The sequence below is a fragment of the Lathyrus oleraceus genome, chromosome 2, assembly GCF_024323335.1.
Source record: "Lathyrus oleraceus cultivar Zhongwan6 chromosome 2, CAAS_Psat_ZW6_1.0, whole genome shotgun sequence".
NCBI lineage: Eukaryota > Viridiplantae > Streptophyta > Magnoliopsida > Fabales > Fabaceae > Lathyrus > Lathyrus oleraceus.
Window position 1 is genome coordinate 114,931,569 of NC_066580.1, and position 18,494 is coordinate 114,950,062.

Genomic DNA, 18,494 nt, shown 5'->3' on the forward strand with positions numbered 1-18,494 from the left:
TTGAAGATCGTGAAACAAAGACTCTTCGAGGAAAAGAGATTGTGTTGGTTAAAGTCGTTTGGTTGGGAGCTACGGGCGAAAGTATGACATGGGAACTTGAGAGTCGGATGAAGGAGTCTTATCCGGAGTTATTTGCTTGAGGTATGTTTTCGAGGACGAAAACTCTTTTAGTAGGGGAGAGTTGTAACACCCCGAATAAAATAAGAGAATTATTTAAATTAAGTTAATAATATATTTATTAATTTAATTAAAATAAATTGAATTATTGGATTATTATTATTTTATTAATTGGAATAATAATTAGTGGAAAATATATAAGTTGGAATATGGAAAAAAGGGTTCATTGTTGGTAAAGAGCTTTCACGTGAAACAGAGAAAGCGGCTGAAAGGTGAAAAGGGGAGAAAGAGCAAAGGTTGAAGAACGGAAAAGCTTGAAGCTTAGAGATTGCCGAATTATCTCAGGTAAGGGGGGTTTATCGTCGTTTAATGGGTATTATCGATTAACATGTCATGGGTAGTGATACGCCGTTGAAGTGACCTAATTGGGATTTAGAATGCTGGGAAAATTGTGAGGAATAAGTTGTATGAAAACTGAAATTGAATCGATAATTGTATGTGTCGTGATTTTCCGATAATGTAGCTTTTTACGGAAGTTGAATCGGAGGTCCGGAAGTCCTCCAACGGCGGAAAATGCGGAGAACTCTGCATTCTGCCTTGTGTTAGCGCAGGAACTGCTGTTTTGTCTGCGTTAACCGGTTAACCCAGGGTGTTAACCGGTTAACACTGTTATATTTTGTGGAAATGTGTTGTTTTGCCTGCGTTAACCGGTTAACCCATGGCGTTAACCGGTTAACACTGTTGCGTTTTGCCAGAAAATGTATTTTTGTCCTGCGTTAACCGGTTAACCCAGGGCGTTAACCGGTTAACACTGTTGGAAATTAGAAAAATTGGTATTTTAATGTTGTGAACGTAATTGGTGATTGGCCTATTTTAGTTGATTGTGAGGAGTGATTCTGTTGGGTTTATGTTATGAAATGTTGATCCAAATATGTTGATTAGTTGTGTTAAAGTTGTTGAAAATACTGAGTTGGAGGCTTGATGAGCCAAAGTTGATTATAAGTTGATTTTTGTTGAAAACGTTGTTGTGTTGATATTATTATTATGTTGTTGACAGTTTAAAGTCGTGTATGCCATGTACATTCATATGCATTAAGTCGGAGCTTTGCTCACACCACGTTGGCCTGGATTGGCAAAATTTTAAGTTGAAAGTTGAAGGCTTATGCCTTGATGCCCACTAAAATGGCAATGATTTTAAGTTGGGAGTTTTACTCCGAATGGTACCACATGCATGACGAGTCGAGTCTCATTAGAGTTGCATTCTGTTGGTTTGTTGTATGTGTATCAGTGGTATTGATCTTGAGTATGTATATGAGTTGTGTTGATATTGGGTGATTAATGAGTTAAATTACTTAACATAACATGATAATTTATAATGTTTGTTATATCGATTGAGGAACTCACCCTTACAATTATTTTTCAGGTAACGAGCAATGAGTTGAGTAGAAGCTAGTGCCTGGAGTCTAGTGTAGTCACCGTAGTGGGTCATGCTCTGATAGATGTAACATCGGGACGGGATGTTTTAATTGTTTATTGTCGGTTGTTGAACTATTTTTCGTGTAATATGTTATACGTTTTAATTGGTTGACATAATTTCTATCCGCTGCGTATTTTTGAAATGTTTTATGGTTGATATAATAAAAGAGCATGACAGATGTTATTTTCGAAGATGTGACACTCTTGTTTTGTGTATTTACTCTGATATATATATACTTGTTGTTGTTATTAAATATTTGGGGTATTTTAGAAGGGTGTTACATTAAACGCCACTTTTGAAAACCAATTGGGTTATTCTGTGTTGGAGCGTATAATGCGTTTAAACCAGGATCGACCTATAGAAGGCGTAAGACTTGCCTTAATGACCTGTCAGAAGACCCCCAACAAACACCTTTTCATGAAGTATATTAACATGTTCATCAAATCCATCTCTTTCGTTCCAGGTATGACCTCATTTGTGGATCGAAACTTTGGCCCAACATGGTTTAAAAAACCTTTTCCTGGTGATTCTCCCCAAGCTGTAGCGCTGTTGAGTGCTGTGTGGAGGGCATTTTTTACTTCTATGATGTTGTCCTTCAAGATAGAGGCTAGGTAAAAAGGATATAGGTTCATGAGCTATCAGCCTAACTTGGTGGCTCGATAATTTGGCTTGACCCAGATGTTGCCAAAGCCTTTGGTGTCTCATCCGACTGAAATTGTATGGGCTGGCCGATCACTGAACTTTAAAGGTCACAAAGCTTACCTTAAATTTCATAAGTCGACTCAGCGTCTCGAATTACCCGACTTCAAATTTCAACAATCCTTCTTGATAACCAAAGACTTTGACAAGTGGTGGCCCGAATACCAACGACAATATTTCCCAAGTGCACTTTTTCTCCAAAACATGACCGACGCTTTTTCTGCCCTTACTAGTGAAACACCGCCTCCACAGTCGAATACCGATGCTCCCGTCGAGAAAATCCAAACTATTAATGTCGAAGATCCCCGAACAAAGAAGGTAACTACTTCTCCCTTTCCTTTCCTTTCTTTGAGAATAAAAAAATAACAACCATTATCCCTCTTTGTATTAATTTTCTAGGGTCGAAAGCAGGCTCTAGTTGTTGCGCCATCCCCAAACAAACCTCCTAAAAAGAAAAAAGCATCTGCAACTCCGAAACCACGGGTATTTCGCGTCTCAGCGTTTCATGATGTTTTAATTTAGTCACCCTCTTACGTTTCTTATGACTTAGGTTCTTGAAGAGGTGCCTTCTGTCAAAAGTGAGGATTTTGATGGCATCGCTCATTCCCATGTTTTTCCTACAGCGAAGGTGCCACCATCTACTCTGTCCACTCCGGCAAGAAAGAAAAAGAAAATTTTGGCCAAGAAACCTTCTCCGAGAACTGTTTCTTTGATCGTAAAGATCGTTGTCCCTGATGATCTTACTAAAATCTTTGTGTCCATTGATCAAGAAGAAACTACTCTAGATTCCCCACAACACGTAGCTCCCAAGGTATATGACCACTCATGTTTCGTAACCTTGTGAATTACTCTCTGATATTTATCATAACTTCTTTGTTGTAGGGAAACAAGGCTGATTTGACTCCTGCTGAGGCTATAAGCAACGTAAGGGTCGAAACCTACCTAACTGAGATTGCCCACCTCTTGAGTCCTCAATGGCAAGATGATTTCCGAAGCGTGTCGCCTGAAGCCAATCAAAATCTCGACATTCAGTCAATTCAGACCTCTTCAACTGCTATTGGCGAAGGTTCTATCCATGAAGCAGTAGAATCCGACAAAGACCCTGAAAAAGCTCCAATAACTTTGCCAAGCATCGACTAAGGTTTAGCCCTCTTCCTCGACTGCCATGCATGCTCCATAAATTGATGCTTTTGTCACTCTCAAACTCCAATAGCTGAAAGAATATTTGTTTGAGCGTGAGGTTTTGGTTGTCGTCGAAGAGGAAGAGGCCTTGGAAATCGACGTCCTCAAGCTGCTTGACGAACTTGCTCGATACAAGCTTCCTGCTCCTGTGTCCAGGTACTTGATTGAATTCGAAGCTTTCTTCCCACAACTGGTCAAAGACCTCGCTCTTTGTCGGCATGTTGACTTTCAAATTAAGATGCATATCAACGAGATGAGACGAAAGTGGGATTTTAGTGAAGTTTATGAGAGAAAGCTCAATGATTTTGAGGTCAAGAAGCAGGAACGTATTAACAAACAGCAAGCCTTCGACCAGTAAATCTCAGACTATCAAGCTCAAATAGCTGAACTTACCAATAAGATTGTTGAAGTCGAGAAACAAAAGACTTCTTTGGATTCGACTGAACCTCTTCCGACTCAAGGCGTTGTCGACTAGGAGATTCTCAAAGGGATTGCACATGGTGAGAAAACCCTTGAAATCAAATAAAGGATTGGCCAGCTGTAAGAGAAGAAAGGCCTCATCGACAACAGAATTGGTCATGAGAAAACCCTTTTTGAAAATTTTAAGTCTAGGTCTCCTGCCTGATGTATTTCTTTGTCGAGACAATTGTAACATTGATTGGCCATTTTGTATGCCATCTTGGATTTTATAATTAATGATCCATTTCATTACATTTTGATTTGAATATCTTGGAGCATAGGTTTATATTTTTTCAAATATTCCCCATTTACCCTTAATGAACCATATTTTATTTCACCTTCATAAAATCCTTGAGCTTATCTTTCAACACTTTATACCAGGATGTAATTTGTGCTAAATGATTGTGTAACACCTCAAAATTTGCCCTCCTCTCTTGGGACTAGCATTAACATATTTGCATTTCATTTTAGGGCATTAGGCATTTCATATTGCATAACATGTGGTTACATTGTGCAAGCCATCTTCCCAAGTCTTGATCAAAGGATGAGGAAGTTCAAAGGTGCAAGCTAGGGTTTAATGACTGATCATGGGCCATCTGAGGATTGGACTGTGAATTAGGGTTTCATGATTTCCAAGGATATTGGTCTTCATCTTGTTTGAATTGATACATCATCATCATCATGGTTGGATGTCATCAGGAGATTGGAGAAGATTCCTTGAGATTAGGGTTTTGACCACTGGTCAACCCTAATCAGTTGTATTGGGCCAATCAGGGCTGGATCAGGAGATGGGGTTTGTGAAGGAGATGAGGATAATTTTGTGATTATATTGTGATTATTGAGGCTAGGGTTTCACCCTTGAGCCATTTCAGTTGGAGATTGGGGTTCAATTTGATCTATGCATTGCCAGATTCATCTATCAGATGAAAAGTCAACTGTGGTCAACTGTACATGATCTGATGGATTTGGAGGTGGAAATGAGTTGGATACACTTCATTCATGTTGGAACAAGTGTTGAATGACATCTCAAAGCTTAAGAAGGAAGAAAATCAAGTCAGGACAAAAACTGCCAAAAATGGAAAGTGACTTGTAGCTGAAGTTTCCAAAAATGGAAAGTTTTTGACCTCAAAAACAGATGTCCAAGGAAGCTTCAAATGAAAAATTGTTCAACATGACAGATGTAGATCTTGTTCTCACCTTTCCAAAAAGTCCAAGAACTTGAAAATCCAATGTATGGTTTGCAAGATATGGCTCAGTGAATTTCAGAAAAGATCCGTAATCAGGAGGCCATAACTACCACATACTTTGTTCAAATTGCAAGTTCTTTATATGCACAAACTCCATTTAACATGTACTTTGAGGGTGCATCATTGGATTTTCCCAAAAGTGGCCAAGGCAAAAAGTCACTTTTCAACTGGACAGCTGAATTGGACCAGGGGCAAAATCGTCCAAATGTCAAAATAATTGGAATTTTTGAATGGGACTTTTTCCAACACCTCAGGAATGGCATTTAGAGTGTGTTTGAATATTCATTTCATGGCTAAGGCATGAGAATTGGATTTTGGCTTGAAAAGTGAAATGATGAAAATTGGTCATTTTGCATACACATAGTGATTTTGAGTTTTAAGCAACCAATGGGCATGGGACAAGTTTCCACAGTTCATACATGATATTTAGGGGTTGTGTGAGGTGTCAAAACAGGTGTCAATGAGCTGGCTATGGAATTGACAATTTTGCCCTTATTTGCACAATTCCAATTTCACTTAACAATGCATTTGGCTAATTAAGTGGATTAATCATGGATTAAGGTCACATATATATTCATAATCTTCCTCTAATCATAACTGAATCATCATTTCACCAAAACCAGATCAAGAACCATTCCAATTCTCTAAAACCCTCAAGAACTCTCCAAAACCAAAATCCACAAATCTTCACCAATCTTTGATCAAATTGCAAAATTATTGTTGCATTGATCTTGTAATAGCCTACACTCCATCTGTTTCTAGGTTTCTTCACCAATTAAGCCTCGAATCACCACTGTCCAAGCAAGCATCTCCAATGGAAAATCGGGAATTCGCATGCTAGAAGTGGAATCAATTGAACCTGAACCTGGAATTCAACTCATTGAAGCTTGTTTCACATCTGTTTTGGACTTAAACGCGTGAAGAACACCGATTGCAGCACTGCCATTGCCGGTATGTCGAAAATTCGAATCTCCTGTTTTGTTCGATTGATAGATGCTTTGTGTAGTGCGTTTCATGTAGAATTCAGTGATGTGTTTAGTTTTGAGAATGATAAACCGTAGGCTGCGCAATCTTGATTTGAAAGTATGAATGCGAAACTTTAAACGATCGATCCGGTTCATACAGTTCGATTTAGGTTGATTAGGTTATATATTCATGATCTATGCGTCGAGACCTTTCCAACGGTTATTAATTTGTGAGATTTGGTTGAGAAATGAGCAAAGTCGAAATTGGAAGTGGATGATGAACATGAACGTAATGCCGCGCGGTGAAGAAGACGAGCCTGGGAATTTTTTCCTGTTTGATTCACGTTTCAGGCTTTTCCAAATTCAAAACATGTTACCGCGTTACTGTTCCTATTTAATTATGAATCTGCCATTGGTTAAATTATTTAATTAATATTAATTTGTTTAATTATTAAAAAATCATTAACACATTGAAAAAATCATAAAAAATTGTAAAAAAATCAGAAAAATATGGAAATTTTTTATTTGACTTTGTTGTTGAGTTTAGAATTTGTTTGACCTATTGGTCAAAGTTGTGCATGGCAAATATCTTGTTTGACTTAGACTTGTTTCACATGTGTCCATTTTTGATACATTTCACCAATTTGATCACGAAATGCACATGCCGTTAAATAAATTCTTGAAAATTTTTGTGGTGATTGTAGACAGGCCAATGGTTATTTATATGTAAATTTCATGAATTTTTGATACCTGGTTAAAGAGCAGCAAATTCTGGAACTTAGGTGTGACAATTTGTGTCACACCTCTTGATGTCAACTTGTTGAATTTAATTGGATGACCTATGCATGTTGGAATTGGCTGAAATTTTGCATGATGACTTGTTGACATGTTAGGATGCTTGATGAATTTTTGTAGAATTTTTCACTGTATTTTCAATTTAATCTTGATTTTTCATTTCTGGTTGTTGAAATTGCAAGCTCATGTGACACATGTTGGTAGATTGATTGGGAAATCCTCATATTGTATTGTATGGCCATGAAATTTGATATGCATGAACTAGACACATTGTGTGACCTCCCTGTTTTGGTCTCATCCATTTCTTTTTTGTTTTCAATGAGATATGAATTTTTGAATTGGATGTATGCATTGATGGTGTGAATTGAAGCATGAAATTGTGTCTGTTTTTGTTGATTTTCATTGACATGGTTCCATTTGCCCAATTGAGCTCAAATTTGACATGGTAGACCTTGATTATCCCCTGTTTAGGTGTATTTAATTTGAGATTTTTTTGATGTGTTTTGGCATGGCTTTGAATGCAATACTTCTGTTTGTATATTTGGTGCTTCATTTGAACCAATATGGATTGTTTTGTGCATGAATTGAACTTGATGGATGATATAAACATGAGACCAAGGATGTTTGCTCTTGTTTGATGTTAATTTGATGTTGGATGGTGGATACCTTGCTGTTTTAACTTTTTTCTTGCTTTGGGACCCTAGGCTTGGCCTAGTGGTCTAGTTGCTAATGTTTGCTTGGTTTTTCAGGATCAAAAGCATAATGTACATGGAGAATGATACAAGTTGATTTTAATTGATGTTGTGGATGTTTGTACACTAACATAACATTGTTTTGTAGGTGTTGGAGCTTGGGCTTAAGCCTTGAGCTTGCTTTGTGTTGTATTGTTTAAACTGTTTGATTGTTTGCTGTACAATTTGTCTGATTGAATACTGACTGAGTTTGATTGTTTCCAGGTACTTTAGTTGCTCAGTTCCTTGTGAACTATTGCTTTGCTTTGCTTTGCATAAGCAATTTGCATTGAGGTAACCTACTAATCTTCATGTAGTCTGGAGACCCGGCTGTTACCGGGCCGGGCAAATTGACTGAAGTCCTCCTTAAGAGGCAATGATTGTGGTTGTTTATTTTTAAGCCCAAGCAGGGAAAGTCCTTCAAGTAAGGCAATTGGTGGAAGGTAGGGACAAGCAACCTGTCCCCCACTATTCAGTGAGTCTTCTCCTTGCTCCCATTACATGGTTGTAGCATTGAGATCAAAAGCCCAAGATCTGTTGAGTCAGAGTCATCGAGTATAGAAGGGTTCCCCTATTTTGGACCCATGCTCATTTGTCAGCTCTCCCTGGTTAGGGATAAGAGCTGTGAGGTCTGATCCTCACTTCATCCCATCATCTGCTTCACCTTAGCCTCGTAATGGCAAGGTTAAGAGCAAACATAGCCTGTACAGACGATTGCTTAGGCAGTCAAACCTGATTGATTGAGCCCCCTTGTTTGGCTATAGTGCGTGTTATGTGGATATCTGATTGACATGCTTGTTTGAGATACTTGTTCTCATTTGATGATGTATGATTGTATGCTTGTGTGCTAGCTTCTTTCCTGGTTAGGATAGTTTGCTTATGCAAGTAGGATAGAAAACCGAACTTAGGTGAACGATGCATGACAACATTAGGCTCGAGTCTCAGCTCCCTAGTTGTGTATTTTTCCCCGGTTTCTGGTTAGCAATTTAGTCCCTTTCAGGGGAACTACATCGCCCTGATCCTCGTGCCAGACGAGGTATGTAGGCAGGTGGTCGTGCGAGACCACTCCGGGCAACCTTTTTCTTTTTTGCGTGTGTTTACTTGTTATCTGACTGTGTGTTTTGGCTCGGATGCCGACGTAAGCCCAATGATTGGCTGTCGGGCTCCACGTTTGCCGTTTTGTGCGTGTTTTGGTTCGGATGCCGATGTAATTCCATCCAGTGGTTGTCGGGCTCCATGTTTGCCACTCTTGCTTGTTTGTGTTGTTTTGTGTTGTTTGGCGTGCGTAAGCCGAACTACAGAGGCTCTGATTCTTGTTCCAGACAAGATATGTAGGCATAAGGTGCGATACCTTATCGAGCCCGTTTCTCCTAACCCCACCTGCGTTCCCTGTGTGTGTGTGATGTATGTTTATAGCAACCTTATCTTTCTAGAACGTGGATCCCTAGGAGTACCTAGGACGTGAGGGGTGCTAATACCTTCCCCTCGCGTAACCGACTCCCGAACCTTTTCTCTCTGGTCGCGAGACCATGTCTTTCCAGGTTTCTCTGAGCGTTTCCTTTCCCTATCTTGGGATAAATAACGTTTAGTGGCGGCTCTGTGCGTTTGTTTTCTTTGTAGCTCGCCGGTTGATTTTTCGCAGGATGCGACAGCTGGCGACTCCACTGGGGACACGATGTAGACCTATGCTGGTCCATCGTCCTTAAGCGAGTCCTTCCTAGCGTTCTAGGATAGTTTAGGTTGCTTGTTGTGTGTTATTTATTGCATTTATTATACTAACCATTGTTTATATACTTGCATTAAATACGTGCATGCATCATTATTGTCATGTTGCCATCTTCCTCTGCAGGTGGTTCTGTTACTTTGGGGTGGGTGTTCTGAGCGGGGCTAAAACCCAGGCCCGAGTGTACACTTAGGATTAGTGTGGTCTCATGTCGCTCATGTGTCGGTTGGGCATATTGTTGCGGCGTGACATACCACAAGTCGGACGAGGTTCATCTGAGAAGTGCTCTTCCAGTGGGGTTCTCCACTTTGGTTGGGTTATCTCTTTTGGGCTGTTGACTCTGATGACCGATCATTTCCCGGATCTTTGGTTTAGACGATCTCAGGAGAGCTACAATGGCACACCCGAAAGGGCAAACCCATTGAGTATCTCTGCCCGATTGTCGAGACTATTATCCGCCTTAGGATGACCTGTTTAGAATTTACCTGTGAGGGGAGGGTGATTCTTTCAGATGCATGTTCAGATGGTGACTCAGATGGTGATTTTTTGTTCAGTGGATCAGAGTCCTATTTATGAGGCGGATTTATGGCCATTTATTGCGGTGACGCCGGAGTGCTGTCCGTGATTTATCAGCGGGGATCCGTTTATTTCAGGATTCCCCGGGCCGAGATATTTATCAGTGGGGATCCGTTTATTTCAGGATACCCCGGGCCGATTCAGATGATGATGGGTATCTGCTCAGAGATTGGTGATGGTGATGATGATGATGTATCTGTCTTCCGTTTATTTCGGAACCCGTGGGTCGGATTGGTGGTTATTGGTTTCCTCAGATGGTTATGATCAGTTCAGAGACCAGGTTTCAGAGCAACAAATGATCAGATGACTTGGAGGATGGCACAGTGCATTGCATTCATTCAGCATCATTACATCTTGCATTCATCTGCACCTAAACCACGTTTAGCCATATGGGGAGTATTATTGATTGAGAATCTGGTTGAGAGACATCTTGAATTTCAGAATATGGATGTCAAAATTTTATCTGTCTCGATGAAACCAGAATCAAAGGACAGAAGCTTCCTCATATGGATAGACGTTGCATTCATGCATATTAACCTGTTTGCTGTTTTGCAGGAATCATTGCTCGTGCTCGCAGAACTGTACCTTTGCACTCGACCCGTCCTCACAGATACTTCACCCGGCACAAATCCAAACTGATGGATCCGTCCAACGCTGACATTCTCGAGCTGAAAGAGAAGATGGGAGAGCTGATCAATGTCACGCAAGAGTTCGCCTTGGGGCAGAAAGTAATTGCCGAAAAGGTGGGGAGGATTGAAGACTGGCTGAAGATGGGGAACATGCAAGGAAACGCTTCGTCGTCTGGACCGAAGAAATCTTTTGGTAATGACCAGCACAAGGATGAGGGTGAATCGAGTGCTGTGTACGCCCAGAGAGGACACGGTAGGGGTCGTTACTACCAGCACACCGCTGCGGTAACTATTCCTGCTGACAATCAGCCTGCACAACGGCAACAGCAGCGTCAGCCATTTCAGCGGAGGTCTCCGAGGGTAGGATATCCAGTCAGGAGGAGGATGAGTGATCGGCATTTTGACAGGCCGCCTGTGACATACTCTGTCCTATTAAAAAAGTTGAAGGATCTAGGGCTGGTACAGTTGAGGACTTTGGCACCTATGGGACCTGATCAAAGGCCAGCCAATTTTGATGAAAATGGCAAATGTGAATTCCATTCGGGTGCTCCCGGGCACAGTGTAGAGGATTGCAAAGCTTTTAAGCACGTAGTCCAAGACCTGGTGGATTCCAAGGCCCTCAATTTTACGTTGTCATTGAATGCTGATGCCAATCCCATGCCGGCGCATGGACAGGCGATGGTGAGTGCAATTGGTGAAGATTCGGATCACGCCTGTGCAATGGGTGGAGAGAACAACAGTGACTGCAAGTTCAGTGGTTGGATAAAGCCGTGCGTACCAGGAAGCTGGAAGGCTTAAAAGATCAGCACTGTCATTCATCCTGAAGAGTAATAATTTCTTGCTTTCAGTTTTATTTGCATGAAAGCCTTGCGTGTTGCCCGACACGTAATGGTTCATTGTAAGGGCCACCTCATGTTTAAATTTGCATTTTCTGCATCATTAATAAATGGATGTTTTTCAGTCAAAAAGCGGTGTTCCCTGTTTTTCATTTATTTTTTGCAGTTTAAAAACAAATAAAAATGGCAATGTTTATTTTCATTTTCCTTTTTTGATTTGTCTCGTCCCAACTTCAAAAATAATTCTCCGGATCTCGTTGATAACAATTTGGTTACCCCTCATATGACTTCGACGAACCGATCTATCTTGCTGAAGAAGAAGACGAAGAAGATTGTGATCTGCTGGAACTAGCCAGGTTGTTGAAACAAGAGGAGAAGGTGATTCAGTTGCCCGAGGAGCGATGCAAGATCGTTATTCCAAGCACCGGCGAGGTCAGAAAGGAAATGGGAAAATGAGGCTGCTTCAGAGGCGAATCGAGAACAGAATGGTAGTCTTGTTGAAGGAGCATGTGGATACCTTCGCCTGGTCATGTCAGGGTATGTCAGGGTCGGATACCAATGTCATTGTGCACAAGCTACCGTGGAAAGGAGACTGTCCTCTGGAGAAGTAGAACGCCAGTGCCTATATCAGAGAGCCATGGTGACTTTGTTTCATGATAGAAATTCAGCATGAAATCGAATGCTATAACATGACAGCAAAGTCCCAAACAGAAGTGGGGCATCTGGCAGACCGGGGCAAGTCGGTTGACTGGGCGAGGCAATTCAAACTGAGGTTGAATTTGAACAAGAGCACTATCAGAGTGCGGTCCGGTAAGATGTTGGGGTTCATTATAAGAGAGGAAGAATCGAGGTTGCTCCCGCTAAAAAAAAAAAAGAAAAAAATAATAAAACAAAATGCCTGAACCGAGAAATAGAAAAAAGAGGTTCGTGGTTTCTTAGAAAGAGTGAACTACCTGTCATGGTTCACATCTCATCTAATGACCACGGGTGAACCCATATTCGAGATGTAGGAAAAAAAAAGAGGTCAAACGGTCAGGTGAAATAATGATTGCCAAGGGGCATTGAAAAGAAAGAAAAAGTTGCAGGAACCTCTGATTCCGATGACTCCTGTGGAAGGAGTAATTGTTAATCTGTACTTGACGGCCTTCGAGGGGTTTACGAGGTGAAGTGGGTCAGCATGACAGATCTTGTCGAAAAGAGCATGCAATTTACCTTAGCAAAAAGTTTATCGACTGTGAAACAGTACATTCGCTGTTCGAAAAAACTTGATGTACTTTGGCATAGGCTGCTCGCCGACTGAGACAGTATATGCTGGTTCATACCACTTTGTGGATTTCCAAGTTGGATCTGATCAAGTATGTGAATGATAATCCAACATTGACCGGACGGGTTGCGAGAAGAGCAAAAGAATGTTGACCGATCAGTATACTCTCAGAAAGCAATCAAGGGGTGTATTGTCTGATTACATCTCTCTGCAACCCATTGAGGATTATCAACCGATGAAGTTTGAGTTCCCTGATGAGGACATCTCGAGGTGCTCCAATCGAAAGATTGAGAGTGACCGATCCCGGAGGAGGGGCCTGACCCCAAATCCGAACGGATTCTGATGTCTGATGGGGAGGTTAAGGTGGATAAGCTTTTGTTGCCCGGACGACATTTGAATGCACCGATGGTGTGGTTGAGTAGGAAACTGGTATCCTGGGTATCGAACCTCGGTGCGCCTACTGGGGCAACTCCTTTCTCATTGGTATATGGGATGGAGGCTGTATTACCTGTTGAAGTTCAGATTCCCTCGTTGAGAGTCCTGATGGACGTGAAGTTGCAAGAGGCTGAATGGGTAAGGACCCAGTGTGAAGAGTTGAGCCTGATAGAAGAAAAGAGGCTAGCAGCCATCTGTCATGGGTAGTTATACCAGCGAAGGATGAAGCGGGCTTTTGACAAAAAGGTGCGACCTCGGGTATATCACGTAGGTGATATGGTGCTGAAAAGGATCCTTCCTCCTCAAAACGATCGAAGGGGCAAATGGACGCCGAATTAGGAAGGTCCGTTCGTGGTCAAGAAGGTTTTCTCTGGCGGAGCCTTGTTGTTAACGACCATGGATGGCGAAGATTTTCCATCCCCTGTGAATGCGGACGCAGTTAAAAAATACTTCGTGTAATAGACCCGCTGGACGAAAAGAATAAAATAGTCCAGGCAAAAATGGGCGTCCCGGCGAACCAAAAACAGAAAAAGGTTCGAGCAAAAATTAGGGATATAAAATGAAAAACTGTACACCCGGCAAGTCGAAAACCTGAAAAGGCGACTTGGGCAAAAAGGGGTATCCCGGTGGACTGAAAACCCGAAAGGGCGGTCCAGGCAAAAGAGGGATTGAAACGAACAACTGCGTCTAGCATGATCGTTTGTACTTTGGTTAAAGCATCATGGATAATACCCGGTAGGGATCAGTCGGAAACGTCTTGTTCAGAAGGCAGAAAGCATGGAGAGTCTGAGGACATATGGGGTGTAACCGAGTTGGAACTCGATGAGATCACGGGTTTCACGTTGCCATTAGGATAGATTTTTCCTTTTGTGCGCAATTACCTCTTTTCAGGAATTGCTTCCTTTTGTATTGCTCATTTGAGCCACACTTTTCAAATCAACAAAATGCACATTCAGTCAAATAATTTTGTTTTTGTTTTTCATTACCGTTTTGATTGCAAGAACATCCAATTATTTTTGATAAAGAATCTTTGCATTTTAACACATACAGGTTCCTTCCGATGCATGTTTATAAGATTGAGAGCTTGAAATCTTATTTGGAAGGTTGAGTGACCCAAGTGTTGAAATCTTGACACGCCTGGGGCACGGTTTTATCTAACGATCTGTTTTGCAGGAACTGTTAGATGTTTTTTACTCACTTGCATGTTGTGATGTGGAAGCTTTGACAAGGGAGATCCCCATGAGAGTCCGATCAGGGACGAACGTATGAAGAAACGACGAAGCGACGTTGCGACGTATGACGAGCCTTGATGATAATCAAGAAGACTCTTCAAAGTCGGAAGACTGGAAAGTTTGTAATTCCCCGCAGAGTTCGATCAGGGACGAAGGAGGAACGGAGAGACGACGAGAGACGCCCGACGACCATTGAAATTAATCAAGAAGACTCTTCAAAGTCGGAAAATTGAAATTTATGTATAAATCCCAGGAGTACGTCTCTCGTCGAGCGCGGAGCGACTTGGAATATAAGATGATGGAGCAGAAAAGGTCCAGATGAGTCTGGGAATTCTCAAAAGCGGAAAGCCGATACGAGATTGGGAGGTGGATGCCAAGGTTCGACGAGTTGACGGGTGTTCTGTACCAACTGTTCTCATTTCCCAGCTAGGTCCCCGAGCAGAATCAGAGGGCCAACTCCCCTGCAGATCCAAGGTCTGTGATTTCTCCAGCCGAGTCAGGATGGTTATCCGGCAGGTTAAGACGGTGTTTCCTCAGCAGCCAGGCCAGAAGGTTGCTATTCCCCGAGTGGAGCGGGTCTTTTTCAAAGAAATATATCTCCAACAGTGTTCATCCCACCAGTGGATTGAACGGGTTCCCATAGTGGACGAATTTCTGCATCCCCAGCTGAGTTGATGCTACCTATGGATTGCATGGGTAATCCCCAGCGGAGTAGTATGCGGTTCCCTAGCAGGGTCAAGATGGTTATCTCCAGCAGGTGATGGTTTAGTGCTTCCCCAGTTGAGCCTGGAGGTTGCTATTCCCCTAGCAGAGTCTCTGTGAGTGTTTCCCCAGCGGAGTCAGCAGGTATCTGTGAGGGCTTTCCCGAAGCGGAATCAGGATTGATATCCCCAGCAAGTCAAGATTGTTGTATCCCCACAGAGTGTTGGTGGTGCTTATCCCCAGCAGTTTCTCGAGCGGATTGGGTGCAAAGGAGGTTCTTCCCCAGCAAGGGTTGCCTTTTCCCAGCAGCAGTTTTATTCCCCAGCAGGGTGGAATTGGAGCGGTGACGAGTTCCTCAGCAGAGTGTCTCATGCTCCCCAGAAGAGTCCCTTGAGGGGGATACCTTTTTATGCATTCATCATGAAAAATAAGCATAGCATATTGCATAGAAAAATAAATAATCGCGTAGCATTTCCATAACTATGGAGCATTACGCAGAAAAAATCAATCATGCATCATTGCGAGCATAAGCTAGTCTCAAGCCGTGGTTACTGTTTGAGAAGTGGTTTTTGCCAGACAGCGAAGGTGTTACTCCGAGGAGTTTAGCCTCATGATTTGATCAAAGGTAGTTCCCCGGTAGTGCGATACTGGAGGAGGTTTCTGTCGTGCGAGATAGAGGGTGAAGATGTTACTCTGAGGAGTTTAGCATCATGACGTCAGTTCAGCAGTGTTCCCCAGTAGTGCGATATTGGAGGAAATGTTTCCGTCGGACAGAGATGGAAATGATATCAGAAGACGTTACGCGATCAGCGCGATTCCGGGGTTCAAATGGAGAAAAGGAGATGTTGCGACATTTTCTGGAGATCGGGGTTCAAACGGAGAAAAGAAGATACTGAGGTATTTTCTGGGGTTCAAATGGAGATTGGAGTTGAAGATTGTATCCGGGGTGAGGTCCTTAGGAGCGTCTTCTGTTCATGTGTCACCTTAGACTCTGGTTGAGGCCAATGGAGGTCGTTATAGGTGTCTTCTGAGGAAGAGATACACAGGCTACCTTCCTTTGTGAAGGTTTACCCTCTGACATGTCGCCCTCAGAGTGGTTTGGTGTTATTTCCGACATTGCCAGCGGAATTATCACAGGAGATAGGAGATACTGAGGTATTTTCTGGGGTTCAAATGGAGAAAAGAAATGTTGAGGCATTTTCCGGGGTTCAAATGGAGAAAAGGAGATGTTGCGACATTTTCTGGAGATCGGGGTTCAATCAGAGAAGAGTATATGCTGAGGCATTTTCTGGGGTTCAAATGGGGATGGGAGTTGAAGATTATATCCAGGATGAGGTCCGCAGGATTATCTTCTGTTCATGTGTCACCGTAGACTCAGGCTGAGGCCAATGGAGGTTGTTATAGGTGTCTTCTGAGGAAGAGATACACATGCTACCTTCCTTTGTGAAGGTTTACCCTCTGACATGTCGCCCTCAGAGTGGTTGAGTGTTATTTCCGACGTTGCCAGCGGAATTATCACGAGAGATTGGAGAAAAGGAGATGCTGAGGCATTTTCTGGGGTTCAAATGGAGAAAAGGAAATGTGGATACATTTTCTGGAGACGGGGTTCAAGCGGAGAAAGGGAGATGTTGCGACATTTTCTGGAGAATGGGGTTCATTCTGGCGATCGAGAGTTATCGTCAGGCGACTGGGGTTCAAACTGGAGATGGGGTTCATTATTTTGGCAAAGAAGGAGTGCTGAGGCATTTTCCGGGGTTCAAATGCAGAGATCTGAGGATCGTTTGCGCAGAGGAAATTTCGGGGTTCAAGAAAAGAAAAAAAAGAGAATGATAATCCTGAGTGGATGTGTGGTGCTCAGACCATGGTTATCCCTGTGCTACCATTTATTTTGGTATCCAGGTCGACGGTTTCGAGTTTGTTTCTTCGCCGATGCTGACAGGCGTTGTTAATTATTATCTCATCAGAGTGCAAATTGTTCGTCTGTTCTTGGTATTCAATCACTCTTCATCCTGATCATCCGAAAGCCGAGGCTATTTCGTATCGACAGGTTCACAGTGGATTGAATAGGGGCAGCTGTAACACCTCAAAATTTGCCCTCCTCTCTTGGGACTAGCATTAACATATTTGCATTTCATTTTAGGGCATTAGGCATTTCATATTGCATAACATGTGGTTACATTGTGCAAGCCATCTTCCCAAGTCTTGATCAAAGGATGAGGAAGTTCAAAGGTGCAAGCTAGGGTTTAATGACTGATCATGGGCCATCTGAGGATTGGACTGTGAATTAGGGTTTCATGATTTCCAAGGATATTGGTATTCATCTTGTTTGAATTGATACATCATCATCATCATGGTTGGATGTCATCAGGAGATTGGAGAAGATTCCTTGAGATTAGGGTTTTGACCACTGGTCAACCCTAATCAGTTGTATTGGGCCAATCAGGGCTGGATCAGGAGATGGGGTTTGTGAAGGAGATGAGGATAATTTTGTGATTATATTGTGATTATTGAGGCTAGGGTTTCACCCTTGAGCCATTTCAGTTGGAGATTGGGGTTCAATTTGATCTATGCATTGCCAGATTCATCTATCAGATGAAAAGTCAACTGTGGTCAACTGTACATGATCTGATGGATTTGGAGGTGGAAATGAGTTGGATACACTTCATTCATGTTGGAACAAGTGTTGAATGACATCTCAAAGCTTAAGAAGGAAGAAAATCAAGTCAGGACAAAAACTGCCAAAAATGGAAAGTGACTTGTAGCTGAAGTTTCCAAAAATGGAAAGTTTTTGACCTCAAAAACAGATGTCCAAGGAAGCTTCAAATGAAAAATTGTTCAACATGACAGATGTAGATCTTGTTCTCACCTTTCCAAAAAGTCCAAGAACTTGAAAATCCAATGTATGGTTTGCAAGATATGGCTCAGTGAATTTCAGAAAAGATCCGTAATCAGGAGGCCATAACTACCACATACTTTGTTCAAATTGCAAGTTCTTTATATGCACAAACTCCATTTAACATGTACTTTGAGGGTGCATCATTGGATTTTCCCAAAAGTGGCCAAGGCAAAAAGTCACTTTTCAACTGGACAGCTGAATTGGACCAGGGGCAAAATCGTCCAAATGTCAAAATAATTGGAATTTTTGAATGGGACTTTTTCCAACACCTCAGGAATGGCATTTAGAGTGTGTTTGAATATTCATTTCATGGCTAAGGCATGAGAATTGGATTTTGGCTTGAAAAGTGAAATGATGAAAATTGGTCATTTTGCATACACATAGTGATTTTGAGTTTTAAGCAACCAATGGGCATGGGACAAGTTTCCACAGTTCATACATGATATTTAGGGGTTGTGTGAGGTGTCAAAACAGGTGTCAATGAGCTGGCTATGGAATTGACAATTTTGCCCTTATTTGCACAATTCCA